Genomic DNA, 13,324 nt, shown 5'->3' with positions numbered 1-13,324 from the left:
TACACAATATCGGTTCAGTTAAGAATCTTCAATAACAGAAAATTCCTAACGTCTTAATAAGGCTAGATGGAAAATAATATTTTTAAATTAAAATTATTTCTTAAAAAAAGGATCCTACTCCATCTTCACTCCATTGGGAATCGAACGACAAAAGTTCTGATTTCCAGACATGTGCTTTTCCAATGAAGCTCTTAGAGGGATCAGAATGGGAACTCCTAATTCAAGAACATGACGCTAATTTTTAGCTAGGTGGTGATGGTACAGGTAATTATTTAAAATTTTCTTAAGTTATCTGCTATATAATTACAAATTGTACCTTACCGACAGTAGATCAGCCCTCCAAACCATGAAGGCAGAAAATCTACAGAATATCGATCAAGTTAAGAATCTTCATTATAAACGTAGTTGCGTTACGGGGCGTCAGAGTAGGGAATTATATATATATATATATATATATATATATATATATGTAGGACATCACATTTTCTGCCCTATCGAGGTGCTGCCCTCACCGTACTACGAAATCGAATTCTGGTTTTCTCATTCTTCGTCTAATATGACGGTAAAGCAGTTGAAAGATGTTTTGAGGTTAGAAAGGTTGACATGTATCGCTACATATAAACAAGGAAATACGGAATAAATTAATCAAAAATAGCGCAATTTCTAGATGCACGAAAATTACATATTTGAAATAAATAATAGAGAAAATTATATGATCTGATGGTTTCTAGTAATGACAAATATGATTTTTTAAATTATAATGTTTTGTACTTTGAAGTTTAATTTTCATTAATATACTGAATAGAAATTTGAGTACATTTAATAATAAACACAATTTTTGGAATTCTGAAACTTGAGGCAGGTTTTTTGTGCATAGTCTTTTTTTTTAAGTTCAAAAAATTTCCTTGAAAAGCGATTTCTTAATTAAAAAAAAAGAAACGTTAAGATAAATTAGTGCTTAACAAGTTTTTCTTTGGAAAATATATATTTTTAAATTAAAATAAGCAAATATTTATACAAAGGAAAAGCTTTTGCAATGTTTAAAGTGTAAAAAAATTATTCTTTAAATTTAAAATTACCATAATTGAAAACATTTATATATTTCTCGATATAAAATTTTTGTTAAAAGTTCTCATAGTATATTTTTTCAATTGCAAAAAATCGAATGGTTAATTAGCAAAAAAAAACTTGGAGATAAATTAGTGCGGATCTAAATCCTGCAAAATACACAGTGTCAGTAATGTTATTTTTAGGGATTTTTCAGTCGTCCCTAGAAGTACAAAAAAATCGACAATTTCATACAACTCGACATTATACACCAAATTCAAAATTTTAAAAATTTGCTGTAATTTTAATTTCGACTCCTGGATCTTTTTTATCTTATCTCATCAAATACAAAAACTTAAACATTAAAGATTCATTGTATATAACAGTGGAGAACGTTCAATATTTCGGAGTAAATTTTCAAATTTTTCAAGGTTAATATATGATTCCAGTTAGAAATTTCTCACTTTTATCATAAAAGAAACAATAAATATATGTTGCCTAATTTTAAACAATAATTGTAAAAAAATTATTTTTAAGTCTTCAATTCAACAACTTGAATTTTAACGTTAAAATTTATGTTTTCAAAATGCTGGCTCATGGTTTAAATTTTAATGATCTTCGTCACAAGTTATAGGTTATTTCGAAAATAATAAATTCTTGGATTCGATATTAATAAAACGCGAAAAAGTCCAATTTTAAGTTAAAAGTGTAAAAATCCCATTTCCTTTGCTTATTGCAAGACAGTGAGTCGTTTTCGGCATTTAGGTCGAGGTATACAATTATTTTCGGTTGAAAAAAGTGGACGTTTTATTCGCAGAAAAGAATTCCGGTTTTTTCCTGGTTCGCAAACATTTTTCATGGTCAATGATATTACAAAATTCGAACTCTACAGCTACAATTTTCTCCATTCGAAGTAATAAAAAATAACCTGCAAATCGTGTTAAGCGATTCTAAGCCAGCAATATTAAAAATTAAACGATTACATTTTTGTTACAATTGATAACACTTCTTAAATTAAAAGTAGTATAGTATTTATGAATAACACAGTCACACGAAAAAAAATGTGCGGATCTGGTAACAAGACACGTATTCCTATGGATTTTGGGGCGCTGAATTCAAATTCGGTATCAAAAATCACCCATCACGTCATGGTTGAGCCATAACCTCAAAAAATGACGAAAAATCATGCACAGAGGCAAATAAATTTCAAAATAATGCCAGTGATGCAAATTTTCACTTCAAAAACATGTCGACAACTGTAAAGGAGTAACCATTGCCCAATATCAACTTATTTAACATAACTTTACCCAACAGAACCTGACCTCACCTAATCTGAATTAACAGAAATTTATTGAACTACACGTAAAGCTCTGGAAGCATATTTTCCCAGTAGCAAATGTGTGCTACATCGAATGGATCAACTCGAGCCTAACCTAGAAATAAATCTAACCTAGCCTAACCTAACCTAACCTCACGACCGTTTCATTTAGCTTCGGCTTAACCGAAATAGAGGTTTAACCTATCTTAACCTAACAAAACCTGAGCTAACCTAACCGATTACGCTGGCAACCCTGTTCTTGCGTACTTTCATATTTTAACATTAATAGCAGTAAATGTCTGGAGTAAACACGAAAGATAGTAATATATCCCTTAAGTCTAAAAAAAGCAGAGAGAAAAAAATTTTGAATAAAACTCTTATTCATTTGCATGTTTAAGTTACAGTTCTATATTTTAATTGATACAAACATTGTCAGGTTAATTGAAATGGGGTCAATTCTACTTGTAGTTCTAAGTTTCTTCAAATGAGTAATGTGCGTCTAAATTTTTAACCACCTGGAGTACGATGGAATGAATTTTATTGTGTTACAACGGGAACACTCAAGTTGTGTTGCGTTAAGCAAAATTTCGTTAGGTTCTGTTAAGTTAGATTAATTTGTAGGTTAAGATCGAGTTAACCTATTAAATATAGCACACATTTAAGACTGAGAACCGTACTCTTACATAGTTACACGTGTGGTTGAATTTCATTCGGCTAGGTTAGGTTAGGTTTTGTTAGGCTAGGATAGTATAAACCTCTATGTAGGTTAAGCCGAAGGTGAATGAAACGGTACCGCAAACACAACGGGACAACACAATGAGTTTAATTGTGTTATGTGAAGTTAAGCTAGGTTAGGTTAGGTCAGGTTTTTTTAGCTTAGAATAGGTTTGACCTCTTTGCAGGTTAAGCCCAAGCTGATTCAAACGGTACCGCAAACACAACGGGACAACACAATCAGTTTAATTGTGTTTCGTGTAGTTAGATTAGGTTAGGTTAGGTAAGGCTAGGTTAGATTTATTTCTAGGCTAGGCTAGAGTTGACCCTTTCGATGTAGCACACATTTGCTACTGGGAAAATATGCTTCCAGAGCTTTACGTGTAGTTCAATAAATTTCTGTTAATTCAGGTTAGGTGAGGTCAGGTTCTGTTGGGTATAGTTATGTTAAATAAGTTGATATCTGACAAGGGTTGATCCTTCATAGTTGTCGACATGTTTTTGACGTGAAAATTTGCATCACTGGCATAATTTCGAAATTTATTTGCCTCAGTGCATGATTTTTCGTCCTTTTTTGTGGTTATGGCTCAACCATGACGTGATGGGTGATTTTTGATACCGATTTTGAATTCAGCTCCCCAAAATCCATATGAATACGTGTGTCTTGTTACCAGATCCGCACACTTTTTTTTTGTGTGGCTCTGTAATCTATGAAAAATTTACTTCGGAAAATTAATATAAGTTTTACAAAACTTGTAAAAGAAAATATGATATTTAAAATTCACTATATTAAATTGAAGCAAGACTATAATGTCAATTATTAGAAAAATTGGAATAATTTTTTCACATTTTGAAAGAGAGGATTCTGAAATTTGCTAAAGACTATACTAAAAATTATGAGTTACTCGAAAAAAATGTGACAGTCGAAAACAAGAAAACGACAAGTTCGTAACCCGTCGTGAAACTCCACCAAATCACACTGCACAACTATAGCACATAAATACGCACATTATCATTATAATTATTAGCATTTTTATACATAACAATGTAGAATACACATTCACTGATCTAACTAACTTAACTTTACACTGATATACATAGTACGCAAACATATACATATAACACACGCATCGCACGCAAATCACGCTGTGAGAAGGGGTTTGAAGATTCCTTATATACTAAATGGTGAGAATTCTTAGAATTGGGAGGAACGGCATGGTGTTTAATAACTCGACTTTGAAACATTCAAAATTAAAAGTAAAAATAGGAAAATATTCTGTTTTTATAAGGTCAAATCTGGGATTAAATTAAATTCAAAAATACCGATAGGTTTTTCTGTTTTTTTAAATCACCTCGTTTCCGCCTCACATTCGGCTTGGCAATACAAGCAACAGTGCTAGGACAAAAATTGTGGGTGCCCTTAACTTGATACAAATTTTGTATAAATCAAGTATATTATTATACATTCACAAGGCCAACCATTTATAAGAAAAAAGAGCTATAAATAAAATAATTCCCCATTTTTTGCGAACACAAGTCGTCTTTGAAATCCTTGAAATTTTTATGAAATCTTTGAAACCTTTTGAGATCTTTATGAATTCGTTGAAATCTCTTGAAGTACTTAAAATCTTTGTGAAATCTTGAAATTTCTGTGAATTCTTTTGGAGTCAACCTCAATTTTTGTAAAATGTTTGGAATATCTACAATCTTTAAAGTACCTGAAATCTTTGTAAAATTTTTATGACGTATTTGTGAATGCTTAGTTTAAAATTTGTTTGTGAAACCTTTTGTGTTAGTTTGAAATAATTGAAACCTTTAAAATCTTCTCAAATTTGTTAAAAGCTGATTTGATTGTTTAACGTCTTTGAAATATTCATGAAATATTTGAAATCTTTTGAAAGTTTTACAATTTTTGGAAATGTTCTAAATCTTTGTGAAAATTTTGAAATCTGGTGTAAACGCCATTTTCAAATCTTCGAAATCCTTGCAATCTTCATGAAATGTTCAAAACCTTTGTGAAATTTTGTGAATTTTTTTTATTCGTTGAAATCATCGCATTCTTTGAAATCTTAGTGAAATATTTTCAAATCTTCCAAATGTTTTACAATCTTTAAAATATGGTGTACTGTACCCTTTTAAACTATTTAAAATCCTTTAAATCTTAAGAAATATTTAAAAGCCTTGTAAAATTGTTGTGAAATATTTTTAAACTAGTGATGTACACTAGGGAGGTCCAAAGAACCGACTTTCGAATAGAGAACATGCCCCCTCCCTCATTTTCTGAGGTTGCCGAGACAAAAATTCCCTCTAAGTTTCAGCCAAATCGGTAAATATTAAGACGTGTCGCAAAGGCCCTGAAAATTCCATAATATTAACATGGGGAAATTTTGGTTTTCGGAGAAATGGGTTTTAGGTTTCTGGATTTAAACTTAGCTTGCGGGAGATATTAAAATTTTGTTGGGGAGTCTCTAATAAATCATTTCCATGAAATTACTTTAAATTTTGATGCCCCCCCCCCCTTGTGGAGCCCCAAAAATGCTCCAAAAAAGCCCCAAAAAACTGAAATTGACATTTTTGCCAAAAATTTACACATAAATGCTCCGTTTTTCCCTTTTTTGTCTTGCATTATTTTTGTATCTTAAGTGGAATGGATTTAAGTATTTTTCAACTAATTAACAATTGTTTAACCAATTTATTTTTGTTTAAATAGTTTTTTTTACTTACTTATTGAAAGGTAGATTTTTTATGTTTAATTGGACAATTAATCATTTTTGGGAATAATGATATTTGCTTCAAGTATTTAGTACTCGTTTAAACAATTTATTATTATTTAATTGTATCTTTTTCTTAAAAAGAGGTATAAAACTCTAGTTTAAAAAAAATCTAGTTAGCTTTGATGCTCATTATTAAATATCGACTTCATTTAGATACTAGTAACTTATTTTGTAATTACTTCTTATTTGTTGAAATAAATTTTGTTTGTTTAAACCATTTTTTTCGAAAATAAATGTTTGAAATATCTGTTTTCTGCAATTATTGTGTTAATTTGTCATTGTAAAGAGCAAAATTTTTTGTCTAAACCATTATCGTATTGTTTCATAAATTTACTAAATATTAATGCAACATTTTATTGGAAATTGTGATTAAAAAGTCTGATGTTTGTCTCAATTCAATTAAGTATATCGCTTATTGGTAAATATATAAACGTTAAGCAAATGCTTTAAATAACTAATTTTTTGTTCATAGAATGTTTTACATTGGTCATGAAAAGTTTTTTTTTTTTTTAGTAAGACTTCATTCTATGAAAATTACATTTAATTTTGTCGTTCTGAAATTATTTTTATAATTTTTTCCTTTAAATCACCCACGTAGGCACACTCGTTTGTCCTATGAAAGCTCAAAGTAGGTTTTTTTTGTTTATGTTGATCCCGCAGAATAGCTCTTAGTATTCTCAAAGGAATTAGAAATCTTTGTATTTTTTGAACGTCACTGGAAATTAAAACACAACATTTTTCTCTTAAAAATGAAAAATTACCAGATTAATTGTAAAAAACAGAATTATCCAAAATTTATTTTCGAAAAAAATTTTATAAACGAACAAAATTTGTTTAAACAAATAAGAATGTATTACAAAATAAGGTACTAGTATCTAAATGACGCAGATATCTAATAATAAGCAGAAAAGCGAACTCATTTTTTTTAAATAGAGATTTATACCTATTTTTAAGAAAAATTTACAATTGAAAAATAATTAATTGTTTAAACAAATAATAAATGCTTGAAACAAAGATCATTAATCCTAAAAATGTCCAATTGTTCAATCAAACATAAAAAATCTACCTTTCAATGAGTGATAGAAAAAAATTATTTAAACAAAAATAAATTATTTAAACCATTGTTAATTAGCTGAAAAATACTTAAAAACATTCCACTTGACAAACAAAAATAATTTATGGCAAAAAAGGGAAAAACAGAGCATTAATGTGTGAATTTTTTGCAAAAATGTCAATTTCAGTTTTTTGGGGCATTTTTTGGGCTCCACAAGGGAGGGGGGGCATCAAAATTTAAAGTAATTTAATGAAACTGATTGATTAGAGACTCCTTAACGAATTCTTAATATCTTCCGCAAGCAAAGTTTAAATCCAGAAACCTGAATCTCATTGTTCCAAAAACCAAAATTTCCCCATGTTAATCTTATCGGATTTTCAGGGCCTTTGCGGCACGTCTTAATATTAACCGATTTGGCTAAAACTTGGAAGTAATTTTTTTCCCGCAACCACATGAAATGGGGGGGGGGGGGTGGAATACCCTCTAATCCAAAAAAAAATTTCAACAGGTGTGATTTTAGACCACCCTAATGTACACGCCTCTTTTCAATCGTTCAAATCCATAAAATCTTCGTAAAAAGTTGATAATTATTTGTAAAGCGTTCAAAAATCCTTTTAAATATTTTTTAATCTTTAGAATATATTGTAACCTTCTAGAACCTTTAGTAATGCTTTGTAATCTGATGCTCAAAACCTGAGTGGTAAAATCCGTGAAATTTTCAATTAATAACTTTTATATTTTGTAAGTTGAGTACCATACAAAAATGTATACTTTAGCCAATTATTACCACTCTTCCCTTAAAAACAAAACACTGGAAAACACGTGTCCATACATGAATCTTGACCAATTTCCTCAACTGAAGATTACAATTTCTATTAGCGTCTATCACAGAAAATAAAAATATCTCTTATTACCTTTCACTTTCTCTTTGACTATATTAATTTGTAGAATATTTATATTAACTTTTGTACCTCAATCTATTAATTCCTATAATTGTTTTTATATTATTTGAATATGTCATTATCAATTTTTCTTATTCAGCGTTTTAATAGATAAAATATCAATCTTCTATTGAATATACCAATTCTTGTTCTAAAGATATTAGGTATTAATATTCTAATTGTAAAGTTTCGTAATTATGCTAACAATAATTTTTATATTCACACGATTTCCCTAAATCGTAATCGACTATATCAATTATGAATATTGAAATATCAACTATTATTATAAAATTTCTTTCAGTGTAAATGACTTTTTTGTAACAGAAAAATGAAAATTATAACTTTAAAAGTTTAGTTTTTTGTTTAGTTTTGAATGTTTGATTTCCAGTTAGGAATTTTAATTGAACAGTGAAATATTTCTAAATATTAAGCAATTGTTCTTTTTCTTTAGACATTTTCAAATTTAAGACTAAAAAAATATTGTAAATTCTAATAAAAGCCTTTCATCATGTATATATACTTATTTTGAAGTTATTTTTTATGGAAAGTGGGTTATAAAGTTTTAATCGAGAGTTTCCTTTTGTTTAACTTCTAAGACTTTCCAATTGAAACAGTTTAATTTTTAAAGTTAAAATTAGAAAATTCTTCAATTTTAAACAAATTCCGAATCGTGTTGTAAAATCAATTATGATTTACTTGTGAATCCTTGGTGTCCATTTCAATTAAAAAAAGAATCATAGTTTATATTCGCAGTTGATAAACTAAAAACGATTTCTATCTAAAATTATAAATTCGAAACACTTCTAATTTTTCATTTTATAAGTCTTCAAAACTGTATTCTAAAATTCGAAATGAAAAATATACGCTTAAATATTAAAACTTAAACGTAAAATTCTGAAGCGAAAGATTTTCGAATTACGTACTGTAAACTGAATGATATAATAGGAAAAAAGCAATTTAAACAATTTAAAAAAAACTGTTAAAATCAAACTTGGACCAATTTATTTTCTGAAAATTCATAAATTTCCCGATCAAAAAATTAATTCACTGCCATTTGCCTATTGTTCCCAGCCTCACAAAATTCCCGGTCAATTCCCGTTCTAGCGCCAGCCTTTTTCAAATAAAAATTATTAAGAATATTTTAATTATTTTTCACATTCGTAATTTACAGCCGTTAAAATTGAATAGTTTTAGGTCAAACATGAAAAAGTAGAATAAAATTGTCTATTTATAGCGTTTCTATTATATATTGAACAATTTAAACCTCTGAACTTTTTATCAAGTTGTTTAAAAACTGGGTTTTAAATACTTTTTGTGTATAAGAAACATTTTTCTTCCATTTAATAACTATTTTGGAGTAGAAAGAAGTGAAAAGAAAAACAATTATACAATCTTTTTTTTTGTGATTTCGTGATAAAGGAAACAGCTATTTAACATTTAAAAAAAATTTTTTTCTTATTGATGTTACGATGTTCCATAAAGGGCTAATCGCAATTTCGAAAATATTTCAAGCCTTAATGGTTAAGACATTTTATATTTGAACTATTCAGTGTATTGAATAATTAAATATTTAAAGCTATTTAGAAATGCAAGAATTTTACATTGAAAGTATTCGATAATTTGAAAGTGAAACTTTTCAAATTATTTAGTTGCACATTGAAAACGTTTAAAGTGACAGGACTAGAAATGAAAGTCTTTTAATACTTGAAACATTATTTCAGAACGAGAGGAGTGCCTGACAGAAGTGATGAAATGTTTTATTTCAAAAACTCTTTAAAAGGGTGCTTTTTCAAGTTTTATTTCTTTTTTTTAATAATTTGGCATCTTCACAGATTATTTATTTTGCCGAGAGAAAATAACACCTGATTTTGGTCCAAATTAAAAAAATATGTATTTAATGTTCCCTTAAGGTCAATTTTTTTCAAAGTGTTTGTTTTTAAATAAATTGTCTTTCTTATTGTTTCTTATTTCATTATGTCACTCATGGATTATATTTTTCATGGATAACATTGAAATCTGGTTTATCTATGTTTAGAAAATAATAATTAAAAGTAGCTACTTCTCTTTTTAAAATATTGATTCAGGAAAAATATGTGTCAAACTATAGAACGAATTTCTTGGCCCAAAGATACAAACGTAAATTATAAAATAGTACAAAACAACTGAAAAAAGTAGGATACCAAGCCAAATGTTGCAAAGAAAATGAAATTTGGTCGACTTTTACATATCATTTTCTAATTCTGAAAAGATTTACGGATTATTCTATTCCAGAAGAAATAATTTTTAATGATGCCAAATCATTTCAACAAGCTTAAACTATGACACGAAAATTAACCCATTTCCACACCACCCAGGAGGTAGAGTTACGACGGTTTTTTTTAAAGTGGTTCCCCACGTATTATTACTATATGTAGGATTCTTCCACCCTGATGTTTATGACAAACAACTTTGTATGTAGCAGAAAATCTGTAACATATAAAATAGTTTGCTTATAAAGGGCAAAATATTGTGCTCTACTTTACAAAGTAGATCACATTTTGTTTCGCATTAGGCATCTCACTCTGGTACAAAAGGAACTTTGCATTAGTTGTTTCGACCTAATACAATCGAAATAAATTAAACTTACTTTTAGAGAAAAAATAATTTTATTATAACAACCATCTTTGCAGCACATATTAACTAAAACACAACAGGCACAACAATTGGGCTTATCGTTCACATTAATTACTTTTTACATATGGTTCATAATTCGAAGTTTACGAGAAAATCTGCAGTTCTTCAGATACTTCGGTTCTGCATTTACTTCCTCTTCTAAAGTTAGTTTTAAAGCCTTGAGGCCAGCAAACAAGCATGCATACAGACAGGCAGAAAAACTCGTAAAAACCTGTTTTTTCGTGTCCAGGCGTAAAATTTTACACAAATGTCATACCTTTTTTGATGAGAATGTAAAAAATATCTGTACTCTGAGTACTGCCGTGAGTTGAAATGTTAAAGATTTACAATCACTCTTGAATTTTGAAAGATGTATAAATAAAATAAATAAAAAATAAATAAAAATTAAATTAATTAATAAATTTAAAATAATTAATTTAAATCTAACAAATTTTTAATTAAAATTAATTAAATAACAAAATAAAATAAAAATTCATACAAATTGTCATGATTTTGAAGATTAAGAGTCAAGAATTCTCAATTATAAATCTTCCTAATTTATAAAATTTGACATGCATATCATGAAAATTAATGAATTTTCAATTTTAAAACATACAACTTTTGTAATTTCTATTTATAAATTTTTTAATTTAGATTTAAATCTTGAAGTTATGATTACAAATTCATGAATTTTCAAGATATAGAATTCCAAATTATTCCTTTGTTTAGACTTATGTTTTAAAGTATTAGTTTGAAAATTTTAATTAATTTGGGGTCCAAAAAAATCACATTTGAGAAATTTCAACGGGCATGTTCACCGAATCGTTCTCTTAGGAAAATGAATTCACCCATGTTTTTTATTAAAAAAAATATATATATATATATTTTTTTTCAGATTAGCACCCGCTCCCAGCGAAATCCTGCGGTTGTCCTTATGACAAATTTTTAATTATATATATGCTAGCCTCTGCTCTGATGGTTCAAAGTTTTCTGATTCAAAGTAGAGAAATCCTAAGACCAAATACAGGTTTGACCCAGAGAACAGTTATAGATTTATTAACTTATTATTACGCTGCCATCCAACTCATTCTCAGTGATCGGAACGTAATAATTAAGAAATTTTAAAATACAAGCGGGAAATTCATTAGATGAATAGACTAAAATATCTGTAGATATTGCAAACTATACAAATATAAAAATACACACTCAATAATATTAAAGAACTGTGTATCGATATTGCACTAAAAGTTTTATCTGTTTAAATAAAAATATAATATTGTGAAGTAAATAAATTGTTACTTATAAAAGAATATAAAAAGATGAGAAATAACAAAGATATGTTTGGAAATAATCAAATAACTTTAGAAATATTACAAAATATATGAAACAAAAATATAAATTATACATTTAATTTTCTCTCTGGCATCTATTAAAATAACCATGTTTTACGAAGCGTGGATATTTTAAGTTTGTCATGAAATGTAAAAACGCATTAATTAGCAATTTAATTTTAATTTAAATGGTTTTTGCCCAAGCTAAGTTTACCATCAGTGCACCTCGAAGATGTGCCGAGAGTTGCTTACAGCGCTCCAAGTGGCTCTTGGCAAACTATATCGATCCGTGCAATCTACCGGGAGCGGTGGGTAGAGGGGAAGTGACTTTTTTCGCCGGACGCGCCGTCTATATTTATGGCGGGTAACTAAGCTCGCACCGCATCTACGTTTATAATATCTTTGACCCAATGCTCCAAGGAAGAGGACATGCGCGTTGTGATTTGCTATGTCATTTTCTCCCGCAAGAATTGTACGAGTGAGTGCCTTGTTGAATGACAACTAAATACTCAGGTTATGTTCCTGTAAATATTGGCAATTGAGTTTGTCAATATACGTGCTTATTTATTTCTGTGTTTTTGTGCAGAATTAAGTTGAAAAAACTGTGACTCTGGAAAGTATGGGTAAGTAATACAGATTTAATTGTAATAATTAAATGATATAAAATGTGCAGACTGAATAATGTGACAGTATAATATTAGGTAATATGTTGTTGTGGTTGTCAAGCACTGGCATTCACTCGCACACTTCTCGCGGGAAAAAAAGGAGATAGCAAATCACAGTGCGCATGTCCCCTTTCTTGTGAGCATTGTGTTTAAACGCAATAAATGTACAGTTACCGCAGTCAGAGCATATGTAGGGAGATCGATCTCCTTATTATTACTCCGTGCACATGTCGAACTTGTCGAAAGGGAACAGATGAAGATGAGACGGGCTGGGTCCGACGTATGTGGCTTGCGGAGAGAATGTCGGCTTTTAGTGTCTTGATTTTATTTTTATAAAACAATGTAATCGCATTTCAAGTGGGTCAAGGTAAATTAAATTTAACAGTTTTATTACAATTGCAGAGGAGAAAAGTGCGAATTGTGTTCAAATGTGGTAAAACCGCTCACACAATTTTGACAGTTTACAGGTTATGTTGTTATTATCTTTCCGACCTGCCGATATTTTCTCTGCTAAATATCTATGTTTTACAGGTTATTAGTGTTTACTGACACTATGTAAATCAAGTTTATTCTAATTTTAGGTCTCTGTCGCAGTGTCCGGATTCTGAAGTTAAGAAATAGACATATTAGGAACTTTTGTTTCTTAATATATCATTTTTTTCTCAAACACGTATTAAATTTTAATAATTTTTCTTTATGCCAAGATCTGCTGGATGATATTTCTTCTTTTAAGGGCATGCGACACAGTGGAATTCCTACATTACCAACCTCTTTTTTCTATTGAACAAAATTTTTTTTTGAACCATAGAACTTTTTTTGTAAATCAAA

The sequence above is a fragment of the Belonocnema kinseyi genome, chromosome 10 (genome assembly GCF_010883055.1).
Source record: "Belonocnema kinseyi isolate 2016_QV_RU_SX_M_011 chromosome 10, B_treatae_v1, whole genome shotgun sequence".
Classification (NCBI taxonomy): Eukaryota; Metazoa; Arthropoda; class Insecta; order Hymenoptera; family Cynipidae; genus Belonocnema; species Belonocnema kinseyi.
The sequence above is the reverse complement of the archived record's forward strand: the minus strand, read 5'-3'. Positions refer to the sequence as shown.